The sequence below is a fragment of the Cimex lectularius genome, unplaced genomic scaffold (assembly GCF_000648675.2).
Source record: "Cimex lectularius strain Harlan isolate CLEC.00 unplaced genomic scaffold, Clec_2.1 scaffold7, whole genome shotgun sequence".
Taxonomy (NCBI): Eukaryota; Metazoa; Arthropoda; class Insecta; order Hemiptera; family Cimicidae; genus Cimex; species Cimex lectularius.
Genome location: NW_019392731.1, coordinates 46,726 through 59,224, shown reverse-complemented (window position 1 = coordinate 59,224; position 12,499 = coordinate 46,726). Strand labels below are relative to the sequence as shown.

General features: G+C 30.8%; 1 protein-coding gene across 1 annotated transcript in view; it reads right to left on the bottom strand.

Moving 5' to 3' along the window:
- Positions 1-12,499, bottom strand: part of LOC106663799 — a 162,704-nt gene that overhangs the window by 108,237 nt on the left and 41,968 nt on the right. The window lies entirely within an intron of this gene.

Sequence of the window (12,499 nt, the reverse complement as noted above, 5' to 3'; positions counted from 1 at the left end):
AGTGGATCGAGGTCACGATAGCTCAGGTGGTAGAGCTGCGGCGTATCTAGCCGAAGGTCGTGGTTCGAATCCCGCTCGTGCCATTAACTTTTTTTCATCTCAACTAAAAGCCTTAATTAATTGTGAAATAATAATATGATAAAATTAACATTTCACAGCTCATAACCCAGCTAAGCCAAAATAAGGGAAACCCATCTATCTAACAGAACGTTTATGTATCATAGTTCAAACATAAACTGGAATACACATGTCACAGTTGAATTGTCTCACTGATCAAAATGACGACCTAACCATAAATTCAATAGATTAATTCTGTTCGATAAATATTTTTTAACCATTCATTTGATAGACAGAATTACAAAAAAGTATAAACCCTCATTTTGATTTAAATTTGTAGTTACATTAATTAATAATTAATTGTTCGTCGAGCTCATTAAACTAAAAGTAATAGGTACAAAGGAAAATAGAGGTTCTTGGAAACTCGTAATAATTTATTCTAAGAAAATACCTTATTGGTAAAACTAAAATCTCTTTGTTATCCCACCGTGATATTTTTATTCAGTTTAATGAGTTTTGTGCCTTCGTAAACCGGTAGGGTAAAAATAAATAAAATTATTAATTTAGTCAACCTTGACAAACAGAAGAAGAATACAATAAAACATTATTAAATTGAGAGAATGAGCCCCAATTAAAATGAAAGTAAGACTTTACTACAACAAATTGTTTTCTAAATAACTTTTTATTAAATAACTAATTTTATTAATCCACAGTATATTTGAATAAATACCAGTGCAAAACAACCTATTTGGTTTAAGCTTTAACAATACATTCTGCAACGATGATGTCAGCAGAAAAACAACAGTACAACTCATTTAGATTAATTTTAGAGAACATAATATTGCTATACACTTAGAAAGTCAGTCGATTTAAAAGAACGTAGTTTCAGCTGTTCTCTATGGAACATCATACGAAATGTATATTGTTTCGCGAATGTTAGTTGACAATGTGGTTGAATTGGTGAAATGTGGTCAGGATTGATGTGGGTCAGAAAAACACCATCTTTCTTTATTGACGTGTGATTTCATGGTAATGCCGTGTATCGCGATGGCACTAACACCTTCACCACGATACCATGAAACAGAAAGCACCAACTTTTATCCCTGAAGATGATCTAAATAAAGGTAGAAACGTCGGCGAATAAGAAAAATGTTGTTTTTCTGACCGCATCAATCCTGACCACAACCCATCAATTCAACCACCTCATCAGACAGTAAGCCACTTCATAAAACAACAAATTAAGAAAAAAAATTGGCCCAAAACCATGAGCCTTTCTTAAAATGTTTTTTCATTTATAAATTTTTGAACTTTTTAAAAAATGGTTCTAGATATAGGTCCGTTTAGAGTAATGTGATAGAGGAAAATCCAAGGATCACACGAAGATAAGCTTTTACCCTAAATATATTTCAAGTGGTTCTAACTAATTAATTGATTTGAATAAATATAATAGGTCCGATTCGTATTTGCGCTAGTGGTTCTGGGTTCGAATCCCGTCATAGTCATGGGGTTTTACGTGATACTATGTGAACAATTCATTAAATTCTCTAATTTCGTTTTCCGCTTGACCAATTAATACATTACAATTAATTAAGGTTTTTATTTGAGATGAAAAAAAGTTAATGGCACGAGAGGGATTCGAACCCACGACCTTTGGCTAGATACGCCGCTGCTCTACCACCTGAGCTATCGTGACCTCGATCCACTCGGACATCAACTCCCCATCTCAACCCCACCTTATGAGGTTTCAAAAATGGCAAAAGGAGGGAAAACTCATAAGGTGGGGTTGAGATGGGGAGTTGATGTCCGAGTGGATCGAGGTCACGATAGCTCAGGTGGTAGAGCAGCGGCGTATCTAGCCGAAGGTCATGGTTCGAATCCCTCTCGTGCTATTAACTTTTTTTTCATCTCAACTAAAAACCTTAATTAATTGTAATATATGAACAATGTCGGTTGACCCGTTTTCCGCGACACCCAACGGGGTAGTTGGACATTAAGCCATTCCATGTAAAGAATTACTTCACTTTACTATTTTTTTTGCTTTAAATTAGGTATAACTGCATGGAGTGATTATTGACTAATTTATTAAATTCAACTATAAAAAATTGTTGTGACTTATAAAAACTACTAACTGACCAATTAAAATCAAGTACATTAACGATTTTTATGTAACATGTCAATGATGAAATATCACGGTATCAGATTTATTATGTGGTCGTAAATGTTCTAAACACAATCCATTTGTGAACGAATGTCTCTTAAACGCAGTCCAGTACATTTAAGAACAAATGTCTATAAAAAGTAGAGTATTGATTGCGGCCCTGGTGGTGTGAAAAGGACCATTTTTATTGTTATTACCAGGGAAGATACGTCGATATACAAAAAGAGACAATTGAAAGCAGGGACTCCTTCTTTTAAGGCAAAACAATGGGATCTAACTCCAATGAACAATAAAACTATAAAAAAAAAATAAAGTGGTTGAAACTAGAATTATAGTTTACTGTAGTGTGATAATGGCGATGTTCGTTGTCGTATTTTCGTTTTCTAACCATTCATTTTTTCACATACTGTTACCAAAGTATTAATTAATCTATATAAATCAGATCGTATATATGAGTTAACTTTTCAAAATGTAATGATAACGTGATTACAGTTGAAAATCCGAAGTCGTAATCGTATATGATCTTTTCGACGCTTATCAAGAGCTAAATATATTTTTGAATTTGATTAATTTAAATCAAAAACCATGTTGTCTAAAGGTTTCATTATTAAAGTTCCATAACTTAAATTTAAATTCGTCATTACTTAGAACGATTATTCAGAAATCGTAAGATGAGGTCTGGTGTGTTGTAGGTTTCAGAAAAACATTTTTTTTATCGTGCCAACGTTTCGATTTTTATTGAGATCCTCTTCAGGGCCTGGGATTTACAAACATTGCTTAAATTTAACAAATACATGTAGGACGTGGAAAAAAGTTAATTTATACAATGCAAAAAAATATGTTTTATATTCCATCAAATTATTTCTACTCGCTCAAAGTGTTTGATACTTATAATAAATAATAATAGTAAAATAATACTTTGATTGAATATAAAAAATATTTTTTTGCATTGTATAAATTCACTTTTTTCCACATCTTACATGTATTTGTTAAATTTAAACAATGTTTGTAAATCCCAGGCCCTGAAGATGACCACAATAAAGATCGAAGTGTTGGCACGATAAAGAAAATGTTTTTCTGAAACCTACATCTCACCAGACCTCATCTCACAATTTCCGAATAATCATCGACTAACGGTCACTAATCACCACGCATTACTTAGAACGTTTTTGTAAAAATGACTTGTTCATTTAAAATAACTCCATTATATTTAGTACTCTATTGACCAAATTACTTCTTTCAATTAATTAATCTTTTTATGTAAGGCTTTGGTTGAAATGAAAAAGCTAGTGTCACGAGCGGGATTCGAACCCATGACCTTCGGCTGAATGCTCTAACCACTTGAGCTATCGTGACTTAGATCCACTCCTCATCTCAAGCTACAACCTTTGGAATTATCCCGCTCGTAACTAGTACCACTCGTAGCTAGTCGTAACACTAGCTTTTTCATTTCAACCAAAACCTTAGATAAAAAGATTGATTGATTGATTTAAACTAACGTTTTTGAATATATTTAAAAAATAACAATTAAGATTGAATACGAGCCCTTACGTAAATGTAGTGCTGTTTATTTTGTAAAATATTGAAAAATATTTATAAAATTATATTTATTTTGTAAAATACTGAAAAATATTTGTAAAATTAATTAATTTTAAATTTGTAAAATTGTAACATTTAACGACGGTTGAAGGAATTTATTAAAAATTATTCAATTCTGCCAATTTTTTTATATGAATTCAAGTAAAAACAATTAAAAAAAGAAAAACTATAATAATTTTTTATTGATACAGGTATCTACCAAATAGAAATATTTTTAAAAATGAAATATTTGAATATCTTATCTTATAAAGACTATTTACATGAAATAATGTTTAGCTTCTCAAGTCACTTTTAGATTTGCTTTTTAAATAATTTATTTGTGAAAATACACATTGAAAATTCGTGTGTTTTTTTAAATAGTTTAATAACCCTATTATTTTAACTTTGCTAATAAAACGCCTTCGTCATTTTCTTAAAAAAAAAAATTAACTTTCGTTTGAACAGTTGTCATCTTTGTAGACCGAACAACCGATTTATTATTTATCTTTGATGTAGGGTTTACTGTTTTATTTCTGAAAACAAAATCAACAAACACTAAATAAACTGAGTTCACACAGAGCATTCTTCTCAAATTAATAGAACTAGGCAGCATACTGAATTGGAATCTCCATACAAGATTTAAGTAATTGAACATAAGGCTTGGAAAAGAAACCAGGACCAAAATCATATGCGACAAATTCTCTTTGAAACAATATTTCGACCAATTTACACATGCGTAACAAAACTGTTGAGTACCCGAAGTCGTCCAGTATCAAACCCATTCAAAAGCATTTCAATCAAAAGTCCGAGAAGAATTCTCCAGGATCCTTCCTAAATCTCTAACTAACCTTACCCAACGCCCTCAACATTCCGTTCGTGTAGACTTGATTCGTTCCTGCTTTCTGAAGTCTAACCTTTCGTCTCACAATCAAGTTCAAGCCCTCTTTTCCACCCCGGAATCCTCAACTTCGCTTTAAACATCGTTGACCGAGAGACAATAGCCGTCTAATCCCTCATAAGCGAAAGCTAAACAACTCTTAGATAGTTTTCACTGTTTAATAATTTGTGTTTTTGTTATCATTGAAATAAGCCATAAGAATGTTATTGCTCTTTGGAGGAATGACATAATGACCTTAGTTTTTGCATTATTTTAAATCTCTATTCGTAATCAAAACTATTTGGCATTTATGAAACAACGTAGAACATAATGCAAATAGATATTTTTGTCAGCGGCAATAGTACCTTTTAAATTTAGTTTTTATCTTTTAAATGGTTCCTGTCTGAAGCTATCGTTTAATTATCAAATCAACATTAACATTTACTAATTTTTGTTTTCTTGCTTTTCGAGACTTACAAATTAAATTGATAAAATATTTCTGCCTTGAAAATATTGTACTTTACGTTTCAATTAAAATCGTTAAGGCTGGAGACAATATCCGATCGGGTTAATTGACTGAAAAGGGTCAGAAAGAGATATTACTCTTTGTATGATATTATTGGATGGAACGAAAAAACGTATACCATATATATGCCTAATTGTTTTTGACGTTGTCATTTACCGATGGATACAAATTAACGCGTACCCTTTTTTTAGGATTGAGGATTATTTTCAAATTAATTATTCTTTTTACCTAAGGTTTTTAGTTGAGGTGAAAAATTAGTGTCAAGAGTGGGATTCGAACCTACGACCTTCGTCTCAATACGCCGCTGCTCTAACCACTTGAGCTATCGTGACTTCGATCCTCTCGGACAACAACTGCTCATCTCATCTTACGACTGTTCGAATTTTCCTTGGTTTTTTCCGTATTTTTAAATGTCGTGTAATCAGGATTATAGCTCCACGTGGCCACTCTACAAGTCGCTGAAAATCGAATCCTGATTACACGTCATTTGAAAAATGGTAAAACCAAGGAAAATTCGAACAGTCGTAAGATGAGATGAGGAGTTGTTGTCCGAGAGGATCGAAGTCACGATAGCTCAAGTGGTTAGAGCAACGGCGTATCGAGCCGAAGATCGTGAGTTCGAATCCCGCTCATGACACTAATTTTTCATCTCAACCAGAAACCTTAGATAATAATAAAAATAATAATAATAATTAATTGGAATAATTAATATGGTCAATTTTGACCACTAAGCAAATATGGATTAATTTAATTATTAGTAATTTTTATTTCTGCATGGAAATACAGCTACGATTTTTAATTATAAATTTTACAATTATACACAAAAATACGTTTTCCAGGATAAAACAAAAGACACTCAGAAATATACCGTTTGGTGAAACAAAATAAAGTGATAGATTTTAAAAAAATTAAATTTATTTATTAAAACTGGTCTTTTTAGACTAACCATTAATTTTAAAATAATATTATAGAATAAATAAATGTTTACATTCTTATAAACCCTCTGGTACAATAAGATTTACATTTTACCATTAATTTTTAACTACACAAGTTCATATGGCTTTGTCCTTTTTAATCTTCTGACCATGTTTCGGTTATGTAAGAGTTTGGTAGCTTCCATATTCTAGTGCTGGCTGAGGCGAGCCTGGTGTTTGGCGGCAAATCTTTGCATTTCCGCCGTGACTTCAGAGATCTTAAGATCCCTATGTAAGTCCTTTTTCCTTATGTACCAAGGTACATTGACCATGTTACGTAAGATTTTATTTTGGAGTGTTTGTATGATTTTGTTATTGCTGTGTTTGGTACAACCCCATAGTTGAATACCATATGTCTACATAGGCTTTATGACTTGTTTATATAATAATATTTTATTTTTTATAGCAAGATTGGAGCCACGTCCTATCAACCAGTATAGTTGTCTACACCTTAAACCTATTTCTGTCCTTTTTTTCTTCACGTGTTCTTTCCATCTCAGTTGGACATCTAAGGTCATTCCCAGATATTTAGCTGTATTGCTGTATAGTATAGTAGTTCGATCGATTGTGAGCGACGGAACATGGTCCACTTTCTGTTTGTAAAGATTAGATGAACTGATTTACGCTGATTTAGCTTGATTTTCCATTATTTTGTCCATTCGTTTATCTTATTACATGCATTTTGGAGGATTTTGGTTGAATGGGTGATATCGGTGATAGTCGGTCCTAGTGATATCACCGTGTCATCTGCAAACGTTGCAATTTTTACTCCATCTGTTTTCGGAAAATCACTGGTGTATAACAAGTAAAGCAGTGGGCCTAATATGCTACCTTGTGGCACTCCTGCATTTGTTTTTAATTTTGAGTATTGATCTTCTTGTTTGACTCTAAACAGTTTGTCAGTTAGGTAGGAACTGATGATATCGACATACTGCTTTGGTAGCATACCTTTTAGTTTATTGATGTGTCCTTCGTGCCAGACGTTGTCAAAAGCTTGTGAGACATCAAGGAAGATAGCAGAACAAATTTGTTTTTCTTCAAGAAATTTTGCTATTACGACCGTTACTCCGTGAATTTGGTCTATTGTTGAATGTCTTATTCGGAATCCAAATTGGTGGTCAGGAATGATTTTCTTTTTATCTACGATGTGTTTTAAAATAAAGTGATAGATAGCAATTGAAAAATAATATTTTTCGATCATTTATATGTTGCTTGCGTAAATTGTATTGTAAATGAGAATTTTCCTAAACATTTGCATGTTACGATGATGTAAATTTAATGATTTAAGATTAACTATTTTTCTTTACTTCGAGGGAACTATTTTAAATAACAATGAAGACCCCGATATTCATTTTTTATTTTGTGTTGTAACTTTAAGCAAAGACAGCAGAAAATCCCATAAAAGTGAAATTTTAACGAATTTAAATAAGATTTTTTTATAGTTCTTTAAATACTGACATTTCATACTGATTTTTCTCTAAGATCTGCGGGATGATGAACCGGTAATTTGGTTCTTATCATCCTTTATATCATCACTGTGTTGGCCTGTCAGGAGCGTTTCGGCATTTCGCCAACTTCAGCTTGTCTGTGTAATTTCAATGAGCTTAAGTTTTTATAATTTATAAAGTATTTTATAAGGTTATGTATTTTTGAGTTATAAAACAATGTAAGCGATGATATTTATTATTGATTAATAATAAATATCAGTACGTAAAAATAATAAAACAAATTTTAACTTTTTCTCGGCCTACACGACGAATACATGTTCAATAATATTTGGTTAAATTTGTTATCTAATCTTAAATATGGTAAGATTTTTTTAGTCGATCGCGCGGTGATCAACTAGTAATTTGATATCTTGTCTGAACAACATACACTACAGACTCAATTCTGAAGACCAACACAGAGGTTGAACAGACCGATCATCCTCGTAACGACCAAACTACCGGTTCGGGATCCTGCAGACCATAGAGATTAATCTCTATCAGTATTTACAGAACCGAGAAAATTTTCCTTAAACTTTAACGAACTTTGGAAATTCTTAAAAAATTAACTTCTGACAAACAATCTTATAGATCTTTTAATTCTTTTTCCAATGGTGTAATAAAATTTATAATACATAGTTCTATTATTTAATGAAATGCGGGGGGATTTTATAGGATAAAGGTGTAATAAGGTGAAGGAACATGAAAAGTGAAATATCTCGAATAAAATTCAGAATCAGACCTTGTTCAATAGAGACGTTTCAGTTCAATTTAAAATGTAAGATTACTTCCTGAAGTGTTCATGCCTGTTCACAGACTGCATAAAATTGATTTTTCTTATATTTAAGAAGTAATCAACTTGTTCTTAGATATTTATGACAACCATGATTAATAAATTTTTATAAATATACTTGTTTTAGAAGAAAGGAGGGACAATCATTTTTCTCCTTATTGGGAAAACGTAACTTTATTTAATTTTCCTAAATATATAATACGTTTTATAGTTTAAAAACATTTAATTTATCAAAAAGCTAATTTATTAACGTTTCTCGTAAGCTAAATATGAAATATATCGTTTTTCTAAATCCAGATGTTAAGAATGTTTAATTCTAGATAACATGAGGATACGAGAAATTGTAATAAGAAAATGATTTGCAATAGGGTGGCAGTGCGACTCGACGACCTCAACATTACCTTGGATGTGGTTTGATATTCCAGTCAGAGTTGATAAGCTCAAGCATGCATATTAAACTATGTTATGTCAATTATGGTCTGACACAGGCTGAACTCTAATGATTTTATGCATAGGAATGGGAAATCTTCTCGACCCAATAATATATATTTCGCCCTGTTCATTTTTCCAAAAGTTAATCTCGTTACAAAAAATATTAAAAATGACATGAATCTTCTTCAAATTTTAATATCAAGTTTTTGGTCTGGGCTCCTAATTTTAATAATCTTTTGTCGTAAGATATAAGTTAGGCGATATAAGATATAAGTAAACGAAAGAAAATTTTAAGGAGAATTAAAATCTACTTTGACATAAAATATTTATTTTAACGCGTCACGCTTCCACTTTAAAAGTCTTTTCTAGATTATCAAAAAATAGGGAAGAGAAAGAAAGTTATGAGATTTTGATGCTTGACAAAGTTTACAATAGTTGGCTAACTTATGCTACATAGAAAAAAAAGAGTTATCGAATAGACGGATTTAATAAAAACGTGGTCGATCCGCTTATTTTCGCTGTTTTCCTTGTTCTTCTTTCGTCGAACTTATTTCCATCATATTGCTTTCTTTAAATAAAGACTGAAAATTGATATTTTTTATCTTTACATTGCTCATTGTCACTCAGGGAATAAATATAAATATGAATGTCAATTAATTAATCTTTTTATGTAAGACTCTATAGAAATGTTTGACGTGTGGGATGTAATGATTGTTTTATGTTATATTATATCCATAATATTTAGTGATCTATTGACCAAATTACTTCTTTCAATTAATTAATCTTTTTATGTGAGGTTTTGGTTGGAATTAAAAGTTAGTGCGACGAAAATTGATATTTTTTATCTTTACATTGCTCACTGTCACTCAAGGAATAAATATAAATATGAATTTGAATTAATCTTTTTATGTAAGACTATTTAGAAATGTTTGACGTGTAGAATGTAATGATTGTTTTATGTTATATTATATCCATAATATTTAGTGGTTTAATGACCAAATTACTTCTTTCAATTAATTAATCTTTTTATGTGAGGTTTCGGTTGGAATTAAAAAGTTAGTGCGACGAGCGGCACTAACATTTCATTTCAAACAAAACCTCACATAAAAAGATTAATTAATTGAAAAAAGTAATTTGGTCAATAGACCACTAAATATTATAGATAAATATGAATGCAATAATTCAAAAGGGTTAGATTTATATCTATGCATACGTTTTTTTTCGCTTCACATACTATTAAAATATCAAAACTTTAAAAGTAAACGAATATTTGGTAAAATTTTTCAAATTCGTTACAGTATCTAGTATGTTTAACTTTTAAACAATTCATCTCATAGAAAAATGTAAAAAATGTTTTGACGGATATTCGTTTATGACAAATCAATGTGTACGTTGAAAGTGCTTGTAAAACTTAATATAAGGTCTACAACATTTTTTAAGAACAATTGATTAATTTATATTGTAAAATGGCACACTTAACTCAAAAATCATTAAACTATTTAGTTCTTAAGTAGCTTACATTCTAAGTGTTTATAGTTGGATGGAATTTGATAAATCAACGAGGTATATTTAATTGAATTTTGTGTTGTTTAATTGTAATTATAAATGATAATTTGTAGATCGTGAAATGCGGTCTGGTGTGACGTAGGTTTTAGCAAAACGTTTTCTTTATCGTGCCAACGTTTCGATCTTTATTGACATCATCTTCAGGGCTCAAAGTGTTTATTTTCTGTGTAGATGTGCCATTATTAGGGCGTTATCGGCGTGCACTCTCAACAAGACACCCAATAATGACACATAAACACAGAAAACAAGCATTTGAGCCTCGAAGATGATCTCAATAAAGATCGAATCGTTGGCACGATAAAATGTTTTTCTAAAGCCTACGTCACACCAGACCGCATCTCACGATGTACAAATTATCATTAACTAACGGTCACTAAACACCACACGTAATGATAAATATTGTAATAAATGGAAAGACAATAAATTAAACAAAAGTTAAGGTAAAAAAGACTACCAAACTTGAAAGCAAGAGTTTAGTTTTCGGAGACATTAAACTAATTATTAATTCATAAATCTACAAAAATATAGTGATAAATATATAGTATTTAGTGATTAAAAGCTTTAGTTTTATCCTTTTTTTATTACAAAATTTATTAACAAAATTATTTTTATTCAGTACAATCTTAAAACTTTATTTCGTTTTAAAGCTACTTGTTAAAAGCGATTTAGCCATTCTTTTACACCTTTGTTGTTGAAGAAACTTTTATATACAGAAATAAAACAACACTGCTTATTTTTATGTTAAACGGAACTCCTCTTCATGAATTAAACATTCAAGAGGTCAAACGATAATGTTAAAATACCGAACGCCCATTGTAAAAGAAAGGAATTTTAAAGAGCCAACTGCGGTATCTTTCGTCTTTATTTTCTTTTGTCCCTTTCAAACACATGTTTCTTCAAACCAAATTTAATACTTTCGTTAATTTATATTGTAGAAACTCTAAATATGTTTGTCTTTTTCCGAAGAATAATTCGCCAATGAATTGATAAGCAAGAATTGCTACGAAATTTATTAAACGTAAGATACTTCAATGATAAAGTAATAATGATTACATTGAACAATCGATAAATTACAAAAATACTACTGCTAGCAATTCTCTGACTCATAATAATAATAATAATAATAATAATAATAATATCAAAAATATATGACTTATGGTATAAATTTCCTTCCTATTGATAAACGACGATGGATTTAATGTAAAATAAAAAACGTGTTTTTAAAAAAGCATACTTTATGTAATGCCTACCAATGAACTCATAATAATTAGACTAAAGAAATGTTTATCTATAATAGAACTGCCATATTTAATGAATTTTTGAAGAGGATTTGATTGATTGTTCTTAATCTTCTGGAAATTATTATTATAAGTTCATATGTTTTGTCAAGAAAACTGAATGCATTAAAAGAAAATGGAAAAATTCCGATGTCAACAATGCCCAATTCCAAAATCTGTTTAAATTTTATTTTTATTTTTAAAACATTTGATTTATTGTGCTGGATCTTAAAATATAATTCTTTTGTGTAGAGATTAGTGACCGTTAATCGATAGTTATTCAGATATCGTGAGATGCAGTCGAGTGTGATGTAGGTTTCAGAAAAACATTTTCTTTATCGTGCCAACGTTTCGATCTTTTATTCAGATCATCTTCAGGGCTCAAAGTGTTTGTCTTCTGTGTAATTGTGCCATTCTTGCGTGTCGTGTTGAGAGTGCCCTCAAGTACATTTTTCAAACATGTAGACAACTCATTTTTTATTATTATGCCAGTGACTTGCACAAAACTTTTACAAACAGTTAAAGAGAGGGAGTAGGTAAATAGCTCAACCCAAAAATTGGTTATGTAATTCATAATAATTCTTTTGAAATAAAAAAATGTTTTCTGCTGAAATATTCAATCTCAGAATCAATTAGAGCTTTGAAATATGAACATGGTTAGAGAGAAAATAAGAGCTATATAAGAGAAACAAAGAGAGATAGAGATAGAGATAGAAAGAGAGAGAGAGAGAGAGAGAGAGAGTGTGAGAGAGAGAGAGAAAGAGAGAGAAAGAGAGA